The sequence below is a fragment of the Notamacropus eugenii genome, chromosome 3, assembly GCF_028372415.1.
Source record: "Notamacropus eugenii isolate mMacEug1 chromosome 3, mMacEug1.pri_v2, whole genome shotgun sequence".
NCBI lineage: Eukaryota > Metazoa > Chordata > Mammalia > Diprotodontia > Macropodidae > Notamacropus > Notamacropus eugenii.
The window spans coordinates 423,483,440-423,498,957 of NC_092874.1; the positions used below are offsets into that span (position 1 = coordinate 423,483,440).

At 42.9% G+C, this 15,518-nt stretch overlaps 1 long non-coding RNA gene across 1 annotated transcript in view; it reads left to right on the forward strand.

The window, feature by feature from the left end:
* Positions 1 to 13,124, forward strand: part of LOC140497366 (uncharacterized) — a 43,163-nt gene extending 30,039 nt beyond the window's left edge. The window contains exon 3 of the long non-coding RNA XR_011964642.1: positions 1,341 to 13,124. This is a non-coding gene — a long non-coding RNA (uncharacterized lncRNA). The remainder of the gene's footprint in view (positions 1 to 1,340) is intronic.
* Positions 13,125 to 15,518: the final 2,394 nt, after the last annotated feature.

A 15,518-nucleotide genomic window follows, 5' to 3' on the forward strand; every position in this document is an offset into this window, starting at 1 on the left:
CCCACACTTTACCCTTAAGAATTCCTGGCCTTTCCATCTGCCCACTGGCTGATTTTTATTTTATATGTTGCCTCTCTTGGTCAGAGTGGGAGCTTCTTGTGTCCCATTTCTACTTTTATCCCCAGAAGTTAGCACAATGTTTGGCACGTAGAGCTTTTAAAAATATTGTAAATGTATGATGGCTCAGGGGTGTGACCATTGGTCTAATCTGAAAACGAAATTTTCTAACCATGAGTGCCCTAACCCCAAGGCACTAAAGTAGGCAATACTTGCTCTCAGTGTTAATTACCCTGCCTCCTCTGCCTACCTAGGGGTTACTGATAGCAAGGTACTGTCATCTGCAAGGACAATTCCACTGATGAGAATTTCAGCTTCCATGAAGGGTGGCTAATAAAAAGAATTTTGATAGGGGAACAGGGCAAGCTTCTGATGGTCCTTCATTTGCTCCTCATTTCAAATCAGCCATGAGATGACCTATGGGTAAAATGAGGAAAATGCATGACCATAGCCCCCAATCCAGTCTTGCTTCTTTCTCTACAGGTGATCATATTTGAGGCTGGATTTTGTTATTCAGTTGTGTCTAACTTTTGGTGACTCCATTTGGGGTTTTCTTTGCAAAGATACAGGAGTGGTTTGCCATTTCCTTCTCCAGGTCAAGTTACAGATGAGGCAATTGAGGCAAACAGGGTTAAGTGACTTGCCCAGGTTGCCCAGCTTGTGAGTGTCTGAAGCCAGATGTGAACACATGAAGATGAGTTTTCTTGACTCTAATCTCAGCACTCCATCTACTTGTTCACCTAGCTGCCCCTTTAGTGAATAGTCCCCTTCATGTCCCCATTTGGAGTTTTCTTGGGAAAGATACTCGAAGGGTCTGCCATTTCCTTTCCCACCTCATGTTACCGATGAAGAAACTGAGGCAAACAGGGTTAAGGGACTTGCTCAGGGTCACACAGCTAGGAAGTATCTGGGGCTAGATTTGAACATAGGTCTTCCTGACTCCAGGTCTGGTGTTCTATCCATCTGCACTACCTAGCTGCACCTTTGAGGCTGAATAGAGGTTAAAACAAACTAGACCACTACTTACTGTTTAGAGAAAAAGGAATACCATGCCTATATCACCATCCTTGTAAAGGATGGGGAAATAGAACCATGCAGATTTAGGGAAGAACATGAGGACAATCAGAAAGGGGAGAGAGGTCAGTGCGTGTTTGGGGGTCAGAGCTGTCTAACTTGTCTGGAGCATGAAGTATGAGGAGGGTAAGGCAAAGCCAGAATCCAAAGGGGCACGAATGCCAGGCAAAGGAGTTGAAGTATTGTCACCATCATCATTGTTATTTCAGAAAATTCTCCTCTGGACTTCTCTGGAACAGGAGGCACCATTCGATCCTCTACCCTCAAGCCAAACAAATCTCAGTTTTCTCCCTCATTCCTGGAGCATATGTGTACACATCCAGTGGAAGGATTCTTGAACTGGAATTTGGAACATCCAGGCTATGGTCTTGGTTCTGCCATTTATTTGTTTGGTGATCTTGGGTAAGTCACAAAATGATCTCTTTTAAGTTCCCTTTCACTAGAGCAATTTAAGGAGAGTCTAGATGGTCATTTGTTGGGGTTACTGAAGAAGAGATTCCTGCATCAGATTGGACTAGAATGACCAGGGAGGCAGTGGGAAAAATGTTGAGCTTGGGGTCACAAGACGAGAGTTTAAATCCTGACTTTGCTTCTTATGATCTGTGTGACCTTTGCAAATCACTTAACCTCTTTGGGACTCAGTCTCTTTATCTGTAAAATAAAAGAGTTGTGTGACCTTGGGCAAGTCCCTTCACCCTATTTGCCTCAGTTTCCTCATCTGTAAAATGAGTTGGAGAAGGAAATGGCAAAACCACTCTAGTATCTTGGCGAAGAAAATCCCCAATGGAGTCACAAAGAGTTAGATGTAACTGAAGTGATTGAACAACAATGGAACTTTAAGGTTCACATAGCACTTTACAAATATTATTTAATTTGATTCCATCTTCACAATAGCACTATGTATACATACATATATAATACACATACTAGCTCCATTTTACAGATGAGGAAATTGAGACTGAGAGGAGCTAGTTAGCTCTGCTCAGGATCACACAGTTAGCAAATTTCTAAGGCAGACAGCACTCTCATCTACAGCCCCAGTCCCAGAGCATGTCTGATCTCCCATGGATGGAACTCACTGTTCCTCCAATTTCACTCGTCCCTTGGCATGTACCTCTACTTCTGGCTTCTGGCTTCCATGTGAATTTCTGTCTTGGCCCCTCTAAGTCTAGCTGCTGCCTGAGGTTTTGCCTAGCCTCAGAACTGGAATCTGCAGTTAGATCCCTGGAGTCTCTAGGGATTGTTTTACCTTAAAAAGAACAAGCATTCTTGTTCGCCCCCTTCCCTTCCATTTCCCCTCACCCTAGGCCCCCTGGCCCTTCAAATACACATGTGCCGACAGGTCATGGTATTCCAGGCACGGCAGCAAAGCAACATCTGTGGCCCCTGGAAAGAATTGACCTCAAGGAGGATCCTCCAAGCTTGTCTGGCTGGCTGGGATGGGCACAGGTATCAGTTGTACAGTGGAGGCCTGTATTTCCTCTAAAAGAGAAATCTGCCCTCTTTCTCTGCAGCCCTATTCATGAGGACTGCATTTTCCAAAGTTCCATAGTCAGAGTTCCACAAGCAATTGGAGATGAAAGCAATGAGGTCTTGAAAAGCAGCCTTGATCCAGGACCTGAGCACCTGGGTTCTAGTCCCAATTCTATCACTTACCTGTTTGGCCTTGGATAAATCATTCATCTTTCTTGGTCTCCATTTTCTCATGTGTCCAATGAGTGAGGTGACTTACACAATGTTGAAGATCCTTTCTGACTCTCATGGTATTTAATTACAAGGTAAAAAGTTGTGAAAATTTGAGAGGTGCAATGATTGGAACGTGGGCAAGTTTCACTGGGGATCTTGGCTCCCTTTACTCTCCCACACCAACACGTACACACACACACACACACACACACACACACACACACACACACTTGTGATAGAGACAACAGATTGACCACTCATAACCTCTTCAAAAGCCTGCCAGCTCCAGTTTGGCCCTGAAATAGAGGGATGGGCCCAAGACAAGGGTTTAGGAATCCTTACACAAACAAATTTAATTAAAGTTAGGCCAGGTAAGGCTGCAGCCATGACTAGATAGGAAGCATGCTCCCAAGATGAAACACATACCAGAAACCATCAGAGAAATTCATGAAGCAGAAACTTTGTACATAAAGATGCCTGCTAGATTTTTTTTTTAATAAATAGATTAATTAATTAACCAGCAGATAGGTAGAAGAATGGATTGTTGGGTGGATGAATGATGCAGTTCACATCTGTATATATCTCCCTGAAGATTTGAGGACCAAAGTAACTTAAAATGAAGATAATGATGACGATAACAATGACAGAACAAGACTCATGTTGCATTTATATGTTTATAAATGAATCAGTTTAGGGATAATATTAACTTGAATCCATTATACAATATTTATTAAGGCCTCCTTTCTACCATGCACTATGTCAGGCAGACAGAATTCCATCAGTCCCTGCCCTCAAGTCTTGGGTGATATTCTCCTGGGGATGTATGGTATGTATCCAGAGAAATATATATCAAATGTACATAAGGCAATTTCAAGGAGAAGAAACATTTTCTCTTTTCATCCTCATAACAACCTTGTGAAAGTTATAAAGGTAGAAACTCCCTAGTTTTGGATAAGAAAATTGAGGTTGTTACAAATGGAGTTAAGAAATTAAATTCTTAGGAAAATACAAATTCTTAGCAATACTAAGTTTCAGAGGCAGGATTCAAACCCAGGTTCTCCTGTCCCTAAGTCCGGCGCACCATATCAGGGAACATAGGTGTCCTCTCTCGTTACAAAGGAGGGAGAGTAGACTAGAAAAAAAAATACAAAGAGCAACTTACATTTTTTGCGAAGTTTTTCTTGTTAGAATATAAACCCCCTGAAGGCAGGCATGGTTCTACCTTTGTCTTTATATTACCTTTGTTTAGTACAATGCTGGGAATGCCGTAAGTGTTTAATAAATACCTGTTCATTGACTGATATACATTCTATAAACAGGCTACCACACTTTTGGAATCATTTGATCTTCACGACCACTGCTGTCACATGAGTAGGGCAGAAATTATTAATTTTAGTAGGTTGGAGAGTCAGTGGAATGCAGTGGAAAGAGACAGGCTGGGAGGTAAAGCCCAAGTACAAGTCTTTCTAGCTAGACTACAAAGGAAAGGATATAAGTACAAAGGAGGGGCGCAGGCGAGGGGCTATGACTCAAATAGCAGTGTGGTGTTATGGAAAGCATGTTGGTTTGGCAGAGAAGGACCCAGGGTATGACCTTGTAATACTCTAAAGGCCAGAATAGCCATGAGAGCCACTGGTCTTTCAAGTCCATAGCAGCCAAGCTGATGAGGAGCCATACCTGAGAAACAACCTACATTGATATCAATGAATGGAGCCCACCATGAAGTCATCAGGTCTTGAAAGTAAAGTAGCAATTCAACCGCCAGCATATCTAGAAGTGAACTTGGAGCCAGGGAGATAAATTTGAGTTCATTCTCCCTCAAAGCTGAAAGAATGAGTCAGAATTGGTTGTGTGTAAGATCTTGCCGTACTCTCTTGGTAAATACCCTTTTGTAAAAGCTAATTGATGTTAGGTAACTAAATGGTATTGTGGAGAGAGTAACTGGTGATTGATAATAAGGGGAATACAGTGGATAGGGGTTTATGGGCAATAGTGCTAGAAGACCTCCAACTCTTAGAACCCTGATATTTTGAATGTGAGTTGGAAGAATAAGCCTAGAGCCTGCGCTATAATGGGAAAGAGGATAATAGGAACCAAACATCTTCTTCCATAGGTGAGGGGGGAATGCAGCAGCATTTCTGAGAAAGAGGCAGGAGATTGTCCATTATGAATCCTGGAGATCCTTGCCAATTTTTAGGCTCTATAAGCAACAGGAACTAGGACTAGAGGGGAAAGCCTGGGGATCCAGTGCTAACAGAGCCATATGGCATAGTACAAAGGAGATTGGACTTGGGGTGGGAAGGCTTGGGTTCTAGCCTTCCTCTGTCCACTAACTTGCTTTTGGACTTTGAGTGAGTCACACTTAGTTCCACTTTCCTCCACTATAAAATGGTGGAACAGATCTAGATGATTTCCAAAGTCCTGTCCTCTTCTAACATTCAAGTGGTTCTGTGACTCTAAGTTGTCAATGTTTTTTTCTGTGCTTTCTGCACTCTAGCCAGACTGTCCTACTTGAAGTTTTCCTGGAGGTCAGCATCCTGCAACTCCCACTATTCTTTTGCACAGGCTGTACCCCCATCTGGAATGCCCTTCCTACTCACCTATACCTTTTAGGATCTCTATTACTTTCTTTCAAGGCTTAACTTGGCCATTATCTCGTTCTGGAAGCATTTCTGAGTCCTCCTCCCCCACAGTTGTTTGTACTCTCTCCTTCTTGCAATTATCTTGTCTATATCTGTGTAAATGTGGTCTTCCCCCTGCAGAATGTAAGAGCCTTGAGGGCAGGGACTTTTAAAAAAAATTGTGACTTTATATTCCTAGCATCTAACACAGTGCTTTGCACCTAGTAGGCTCTTAATGAGAGGTTGAACTATTTGAAATTAGTCCAAGAAAAGGTTCTGTTCAGGATAGGAGTTTTGACTCCATCTCCCCTCAGACCAGAAGCAGTGCTCTGAGCATCCACAGGTCCCCTTCTGGTTCTGCTCGCCCCATAGGGAGCATCAGGTAAAGACACAGTTCCAGCTTGCAGGATAAATTACAAATAGAGTAGGAGAAAATTGTTCAGGCCCCCTCTGTGTACCTTAAGTATTTAAATTCTTTTTCATAATTATCTTAAATAGTAATTATTTTAGTTACAGATAGGCTTATCTCTGACATGAAAATACCTGCCTCCCATTTAAAAAAAATGGAAACACTGGAATTATTTCTGTGCCTTGTTTCAATGGCTGTTTTCTGTGTAAATACCACCATAACCACAAGAAAAATATTCCGAGACAGGCTGTGGGCATTCGAGGTTTGAGAGGAATTATCCTAAGAGGGTGCTGAGTTCTCCTCGAACTCGCATTGTAACAGGAGGGAGGAAAATTCTTCCTTTGGGCTTCAAGGGTAAAAACAAGCAAGGGAACATTTCCAAATGCCACTCTAGGGACAGACTGGCCCCCTCTTCAGAAGACCTGGCTGGTCAGACCCCTAGAGGACTTTAGAGATCGTTCTGTTCAACCTCCTCATTTTATAGAAGTCAAGAGGCAGATTTACTTGCCCAAGTTCATACAGCTTAACAACTTTCATGGGCCTCAGTTTCCCTAACTGTAAAGTGTCTGAGATCCCTCAGATGTAGAGTCCTCACTAGCAGAGCTGGAATTGAGACCTATGTCCTTTGTTGCCAGAGAGAGTTTTCTTTGTATTATTCCATCATGCTGATATAGTCCAGAAACAATGATGACTTTAGGGTCAAAGAACCTGGCTTAGAAGGCTGCCTCTGTTATTTACCTGTTCACTAAATCTAATTTTTCCTTTGGATTTGGAGATTTTTAAGGTAGCACGGGAGAACTAGGTGGTACAAGTGGATAGAGTGCCAATCCTGGAATCAGGAAGATTCCTTTTCATGAGTTCTAATACAGCCTCAAACAGCTTTCCTGGCTGTGTGACCCTGGGCAAGTCACTTCACCCTGTTTGCTTCAGGTTCTTCATCTGAAAAATGAGCTGGAGAAAGAAATGGCAAACTACTTCAGTATCTTTGCCAAGAAACTCCAAATGGGATCAGGAAGAGCCAGGCATGACTGAAAAACAACCCTGCAATAACGAAAGGTTTTTTAGATTTTTCAGATTTTTCAGATTTTCTTGTCCTGCCTGGGCTTCATTTGGATTGGCTAACTGGCCATCCTAGGGCAGATGCAGTAGGTCCTAACCTGCTTTGTGGTTATCTAGCCCAGGGGTGGGAAACCCCTGGAAGGGGATTTGTTCTGTGAAGTTTGGATTCAGTTAAAGGGCCTCACTTGAGGACCTAGAGGACCACATATGGCCTCAAGGCCTCAGGTTTCCCATTCCTTGTTTAGCCCATACATTGGGAACCTCTTTATGGCTCTTAGGACAAGACATTGAAGCAAAAGACAAATGAACACAGTTCCACAATTAAATGAGTGCCTTGGGAAGTAGTAAGTTCCCCATCACTAGAAGTGTTCAAGTAAGGGCTAGATGAAAGATCGGCTTTGATGCAGATTAAGGTTCCCTTCTAATCTGAGATTCCAGAGTAAAGGAAGTGATGCTGTTTAGACCTGAGATGACTGACCTCTGGTGGAGCCTTTGCCTAGGTTCCCAAGGCAGTTTTGACAAGCTCCTTAGGGAAGGCTAGGCCCAGGATTGCGGACTTTCTTCGGGGAGAAGTGCTTAGGCTCAGTCTCTTTACTCCACCTCACCTCTTCCCCCCTCTCTGCTATCATCGGCTTTAGAGATTTAGAGTTGAAAGGGACCCTTCATCTGGTCCAACCCCCTCATTTCCTGAGCTCTGACAAAAGGAGCCACCTGCAGGGGGAGGGAATGGGGTGGGGTGGGGGGTCAGTAAATCAGCAGAGCCAAGGGAGAGACCTGTCCCCCAGCCTGGATGGAGGCTGAGGTGCCAACCAGCTTGGGCCCTGCTCTCAGTGGTTCGACTCATTCACCTAACACACAAAAGCTTCACAGGTCCCTGTAGACAAGGGATTTTAATGGCAATGGAAAGGATTTGTGGACACCGCTGGGAACCGAGGGAACCCGGGGCTTTGCTCAGTCCATTGGACACCGACCCCTGCTGCCACTTCCTTCTCTACCCAGCCCAGCCATCAATTACTCTGGTCAAGCCCATTGTATACTTCAACATTGCCATTGATAACGAGCTCCTGGACTGAGTTATTCTCCAGCTATTTGAAGACAAGTTACCAAAGACAACAGAAAAAGTCTGAGTTCTGAAGAAGTGAGACATGTGATTTGGATAAAAGGGATCCTGTCTTCACAGAATCTTTCATTCCTGGGTTGATGACTTCACATGACATAATGGCACTGGTGGCAAGTCAATCTACCAGGAAGAAATTTGCGATGATAACTTCATCCTGAAATGTACAAATCCTGCCATCTTGTCCAGGGCAAACACTGGGTCCAACACAAATGGTTTTCTGGTTTCCATCCTTTTAGGTTTCATTTCCCTTTTCCTTCCACAGATCTGTTAGATTTAATTTAAATTAAGTTTATGGTTATAAAAAAACCAAACAAAACTACAAAAATAAAAATAAAGGCAATTTAAGGAACTCCGACCTGGGAGTCAGGAGACCCAGTGTCTAGACTCACCCAATTGTTGTATGACCTTCAGCAAGGTGCTAAAGCCTCAGTTTCCCCATTTGTAAAATGTAGACAATAATTCTTGCCCTACCTGATTACTAGGGATATTGTATTCTGATAGATAAAGTATCTGAAAGCCCTTTGTAACCTGGAAAGCACTAGAGAAATATGAGGCCTTATTATCTGACCACAAGCTCTTATACAGGTAGGGCTTAGGAAAGGCTTTTTGATGGTTTTATTCATAAATATATTCTCTCTGAACTGGCTTTAACAAGTATGTGGAGTGAGATTTAGGGGGATGTCCAAAGGCCTTCCTCTACTTAGGTCTCACTCCAACTGATAACAATAAGGACAGAATGGCAGAATTTTTTAATTGGAAAAGATCTCAAGGGCCATTTAGTTCACCCCCAAATCTAAGAACAGGGCAGTACTGAATCTAGATGCATGGGATATGAGTTCAAATCCTGACTTTGCCCCCATCTTCCTGTGTGAGCTTGGACAAGCTGTGACTTTTCTGAGACTCTTTAGTAAATGAGTTATCTGTGGCTCTAAGAAGCTGTAGCATGGGCTGCAGCCATATCCTGGCAAAATCGTCTTGGCAGATGGGATGAACCAGGTTGAGGGTAACCAATGAGGCCTCAAACCTGTTGGTAAGTTAGGAGGGTGTCTACCCCAAGCATGTGAAGGCTTCCTCTGGTGGAATGGGCAGATGAGAACAATCTGTTCTACCAGCCATGAAAGTGACTGAAGCAAGTGCTGTGGAGCGCTTAGACTGAGCTTGGCCAGACATTAAACATGCCAAGGTCATCCACTGCATCCCTGACCATCTCCAGTCATCTTGACTGTTGTCTTATCACTGGACTTTGATGATTGTGGAAGAGAGAGTGGAGCTGAGGACCTTGAGCAATTCTGTCTCACTTAAATTCAGTTTATGTATGAATCAAGACATTGCCCATGATGTCACTGGTCCTCTTTGAAGATGAAGGACAATGACATTAAATATAATAGTAATGCAATAGTAAATGAGTAAAACAAGGGAATTGAATTAGACTGCTCGAAAGGTCCCCTCCAGCTATAAACGTATGAATCTGTGAACCAGCCTCCCAAGTAGTAATCCAGCCCACAGGGAAGTGGGACTGAGGTAATAAGAATTAGAATTTGCGCAGCACCTACTATGTGCACTGTGCTACGTGATTTATCTCATCTGATCCTTAGGAAAACCCTGAGAAGTAGGTACTGTTATGATCTCCACCTTATAGTTAAGGAAATGAAGGTTAAGTGACTTGCCCAAGGTCACACAGCTAACTAGTATGTGAGGGCAGATCTGAATTTAGATCTTCCCTGACTCCAGGCCCAGTGCCTTGTCCTCTGCAGTACCCAGCTACTTCTAGGTAGAAAACCACCATTTTTCTGAGACAGCTCATTTCACCTAGGGGATAACTCTAATTGTTAGTGCAGGGTGTGATTCATTCAGACAGCATTTCAACCTCGTAAATTGTAGGCCCTTTTCAGATTTGAATGGATTGTTTGGTAACTTGTAAAGGATGTGAACACTTTGAGTAGACTTATTTGTACCTGGGAGGCAGCTAAACAGTGCAGTGGATAGAGCACTGAGACCTGAATTCAAATCCAGCCTCAGATACTCACTAGCTATGTGACCTTGTTTGCTTCAGTTTCCTTATCTGTAAAATGAGCTGGAGAAGGAAATGACAAGCTACTCCAGTGTCTTTGCCAAGAAAACCCTAAATGGGGTTATAATGATTTGGACATGAAAATAACTTAACACTAACAACTTCCTGACTCTAGGTCCAATGCTTTATCCACTGAGTCACCAATTGCCTCCTGGGCAAATAGAGATTAAATGACTTGGACAGGGTCACACAGCTAGAAAGTGTCTGAGGTCAGATTTGAACTCAGGTCTTTCTGCCTCCAGGACCAGTGCTCTATCCAGTGAGTCATCTACCTGCCTCTAGTCTGGGTGTACTCATTGGAAATGTAGTTGAGAGTAGCCCCATTAAATGGGGAAAAGAAAGACAGATTTGACACTGAGGTGCTTTGCCAGATTGTGGTGGTTCAGAGTTCAAAAAGATAGACTGTAGAGAGAATTCTAGACTCTGTAATACAATTTCCAAGAGCAAAGAAGAAGTGTTCATATTGGGAAACCCATCTAGCCAATGAGTCAGTAGTAGGGTGGGGAAAACTCCATAACACCATTGCTGTATTTGGAGGCTTTCTCCTTTCCCCTTACTTCAAGTTTAAATTTATATCTTCCCCCTTTTGCCATCAGTTCTGAGCCTTCTTCCATATAAGAGGTCTTCAAATACTTGAGAATAACAATTAGGTCCCCTTGTTTTCTTCAGGCTAAATATCCCCAACTCCTTCAACAGACCCTTCTATGTCATTAACTCCAGGCCTGTCACTTTGCTAATTGTACTCCTCTGGACACCCTCAAGCTTGTCCTATAATTCCTAGCCCATGGTGCCCAGAACTGAACATCACATGGTACTCTTAGTTCAGCCAAATCAGCTTTCTCATGTCCTATTTTACACTGGGAGTCCTATTGGATCTGTGATCCACAAATCTCCCCCAGATATTCTTCAGAGGAACTGCTGAATAGACATGTCTTTCTCATTTTGTGTTTGCATAGTTGATTTTTAACCCCAATGTAACCCTTTACATTAAACTTCAACTTAATCTTTTTGGCCTAATGTTTTTTCATTCTGACTCTGTCATCCTGTATATTAGATGCCTCTCCCAGCCTTGTTATCAACTGCCAATTTCATAAGCATGCTATCTCAGACTTTATCCAAGTTACTAAAAGTGTTACATAGCCCAAGGAGAGGCTATATCTTTGGTGCACAACATTGGAGACCCCCTGTCTCCACTGTTCATTCACTGTTCATTGTTCAACTTTCTTTAGGGTTTCTTGGCAGGACACTGGAGTAGTTTGCTGTTTCGTTCTCCAGCTCATTTTACAAATGAGGAAACTGAGGCAAACAGGGTTAAGTGACTTGCCCAGGGTCACACAGTTAGTAAGTGTCTGAGGGCAGATTAGAACTCAGGAAGATGTCTCCCTGACTCCAGGCCCAATGCTCTATCCACTATGGTGCCACCTAGAGGTCTAAATTGATATGGAACCATTAATGACTCCCCTTTGCCTACCCCTTACATTGCCCCATTCAAAAAGTTCTGACTCTACTAAATTGTACTAGCTTCTAGTCCATATTTCATTGCCTGAAAGTGGCTGGCCAGTCTGGCTGAAACTGTCACTCTTAAGTTATAGTGAGAGCTCTAGGTGAAATATAAATGTTGGCAGCACATTAAGGAGCTATTAGCTATTAATATTTTAGTATGAATTAGATAATCTCTAACCCCTTCTCTAATGAAGAACAGAGCTCTGAAGGGGTGAGATTCAAGATTATTATGACAGGAGGAAAAAAAAGGAGAGGAGAATAAGGAAGGAGAAAATAAGGAAAAGGAAGGGGGAAAGAGAGAAAGAGAAGATAAAGGAAAAGGAAGGAATAAGATAAGTCAGATAAATGAGGAAGGGAAGAGAAGTGGAATAATGAAGCAGAAAAGAGTGATGAGGAAAAGAATGGATTGGGGAGAAAGAGAAGGTGGAGAAAGAATTAGAAGAAAGACGATAAGAAAGGAAGCTGGAGTGACAATGAATAGGGGAAAAAGAGGAAGAAAAGAGAGAAAAAAGAAGGTGCCTGGGGTAAGTAGGGGGAGAGAGGCAGGGCCAGGATGCTGGAGGGTAGTGAACCCCAGATGGTGCTGGGAGACTCTGAATTTAGGGGACCGGATATAAAATGAGGCTGCCGGATCTCCTCATTCTATCTTGAGCATCCCTTGCCTCCTAGGTATACCCCAACACATAAATGCTCAGTCTGAAAGAGTCTTCCGGCTTGGGGGGGGGGGGGGTCATCTCCCCGACCTCCAAAAGGGACAGAAAGGATTTCTTGTTCTATGGGCAAGTTCTCCTAGCTACCATCACTAAAGGGGAAGCAGGCAAACCCAGTGACTTATCAGGAAACCCACTAGCTAAGGCTCTAGCCTGACCTCAAGTGGTTTCGTTGGGAAGCACATCTGGGAAGGTTCCTATTAGACAGATGCCTTAATCCAGATCCAGGCAAACTCTGCCCTAGCCTGAAAGTAAGAGGCTTGAGTGACCCAGGAGTAGGGGAGCTGGGACACAGGCCTGACCTCTTCCAGCTTCTTGGGACCTGTATCTCTATACCCGAATGGAGCCCTGGGGCCTAAGGAGGCAGGAGATGGGGAGATTTTCCCAGCAGTCATGAAATGGACTGAATTCAATGTGATTTAGCAGTAAGAATACTGGACTTAGCTCTGGAAGTGGGTTCAAATTCAGACTTGAATACTTGTGACCCAGGGCAACTGTAAAATGAGTGGGGTTTACTAGTCAGGGATTCTTATGTTGGTATGAGTGAAATTCTTTAAAAAAATATTTTGATCACGGTATTTCAATAGAAATAGTTTCTTTTATGGTCCTGTATATTTCATGCTGTATATTTAAGTACATTATCCTGAGAAGGGGTCCAAAGGCATCACCAGACCACTAGAGGGGTCCTATGATCCAATCAATGTCACCCCACCTTCACGTTGGGGTGTTGGGAGAAATAGCCCCAGTTTCTCTCCTGGCCTAGATTCTGTCTTTGTTGGACCTTTAGAAATAAGTTGGGAGAGGATATGGCTGCCTTTCCTTAATAGCCAGCCTTTCTATATGACTTTAAATATTTCAAATATTTAATTTTAAGTATCAATATTTGAATATTATTCAAATGAATAATATTATTTGAAATTATTTGAAAGATATTTGAAGATATTTGAAAAATATTTGAAAATATTCAAATATTAATACTTTCAAATGTTATCTCATTCTCACAACAACCCTGGGGGGTAGGTGCTATTATTAACTCCATTTTACAGATGAAGAAACTGAGGCAGAGATTAAGTGACTTGTCCAAGGTCACATGGCTAGTGACTGTCTAAGGCCAGATTTGAAATCAGGTCCTCTAGGCCACCTAATCCCCTCTGTCATCCCTTAGTATCACCCTCACAGGTGTGTGACACAGCTTTACCTTTCTCATATTGTAGCTCTGATATTTTCATATTTAATTAAACTAGTTTATCTAAGTCTTCATTTATTTAACTATAAATATATTTTTATCTTAAAGAGAATCATTGTAGCAGAATTTGATAAGAGTAGAGAAAATTTGGAATTAGGAAGACCTGGGTTCATATCTCCCCTCTGACACTCAGCAGGAGGTGCCAGGGGACAGGCACTGTGTGATCTGGGTCAAGCCATCTTAATTTCTCTAACAGGCAGCTCTCTTGGACTGACCCATCCAAATACAGACAGGTTGTGTCTGTTGGTGAAGGAAATTTTCATGCATGAATTTCCATACAGGTCTTTGACAATCTGACCTTTCTCCTGTTTCCAGCAAGTCTACCTCTTCTGTTGTATCACCTCAACTCAAATGGTCTTTAAATTATGGTTATCTTGACCCTTCAAGTCCTGCCTCCTACCCAGTCCTAGGGACTTCAGTCTGGAGAACGTCTTGGGTCTTTCTGTTCTCTTTCTACTTCACAATTCCTTAAACTTGGATCTTTCCTGAAGTTCTCCCTCCCCCAACCCTCTCTGAAAGCCAAAGTCTTCTGGAGGCTGGTCCTTGGGATGATGAAAACAGTCAGAGTGTCTTGGGCCTCACTCCAATGGAGGCACCGATTGCCATTTACCTTTAACACCAGATGGTGCCAGGAGACATTCCAAGCCAAAATTTCTTTCTAGGACTTGGGCATCGTCTCTTGGAGGTCTGGACTCTGACCAAGACACATCACTCTAGAGGAGCATTGTGGGCCAGTTCTGACTCAGGCCAGCCCCATCAGTTTGGGTCTGCTATTGGTACAATAAAATACCTGTAGATCATTGAACTGCTAACAAAAGGAGGTTGACTTAGCAATGGCAGGGCAAGGTCATTCAGCAAAGGTATTCACATTGATTTATCTGAGCAAAGCTTCCTGGTATCAGTCAAAATGTTGACCCATAGTCAGAAATCTCAGGGAAAGAGAACATTGAAGCTTCCCCATGGCCTTCCCCATGGCCTCAGGTGAATAGGAAGCCACTTCAGCAGCTTGAATCAGTCCCTTGAGTCAATTAAGTCTCAAGGAGAGTATGAAAACCTCTTTAAAAAGAAAACTCAACAAACCTGAATGGGGTAGGGCCTTAGGAAAGGATAGTCTACCCCAGGTCCTGCCATTAAGAGGGATCATAGGATAGTAGAATGTAAAGCTGAAAGAAACCTTGAGGACCACCTAATGTTTCTTTCATTTTATAGATGTGGAACCTGGAATCCAGACAGATTAAGGCATATGGGTAATAAGTAAGAAGGTAAATTTCACCCCAAGGCATTTGACTCTAAATCCATCACTCTTTGTATAGGAAAGATGAGTCTTATTGGGATCACAGATTCAGAGCCAATAGGGATCTAAAAGGTGATTTTGTTCAAAACTCTCATTTTATAGATGAGGGAAGGAAAATTACTTGCCCAAGGTCACGCAGCTAGTAAGTAGCTGAGCCAGGATGCCAACTCACATCCCAGTAGTCAGTGTTTTTCTATAGATGCCATCCACCATCTTGGCCCTACAGTTCCAATGACAATTACTTGATGCCTTCACCTCTGGCCTCTACTTTCTTGTACCCATTCCTTGGCCTGATGCAGTAGAAAGGAGTTTCTCTCTTGGATTTATCCTGAGCACCATCCTACAGTAGAAACAGCACTTCCTCTCAAGGTAGCTCCATATCAGCCCAAGGTCAAAAGGTGGTTCCCTAATGGACACGAGTCCAGAAAATTGGCCTCTGGACTGTGTTTGCAATCCACACAACCACCTAGGGGCCATGGTGAAGGCCAAAGTGTACAAGCTGAATAATTTGTCACAAATGAAGTCTGTCTTTCGTGAAGATCCAGCAGACCACAAGCCTGGTTGTTAGTCCCAAGGACTGGAGCATGGGCGGAAAAGAGCTTCTGAAAAAGTTTTCCCCCAATTAGCTAAATGGGTTTAGCATTGAAGAAGCTCAGGTATAAATTTTA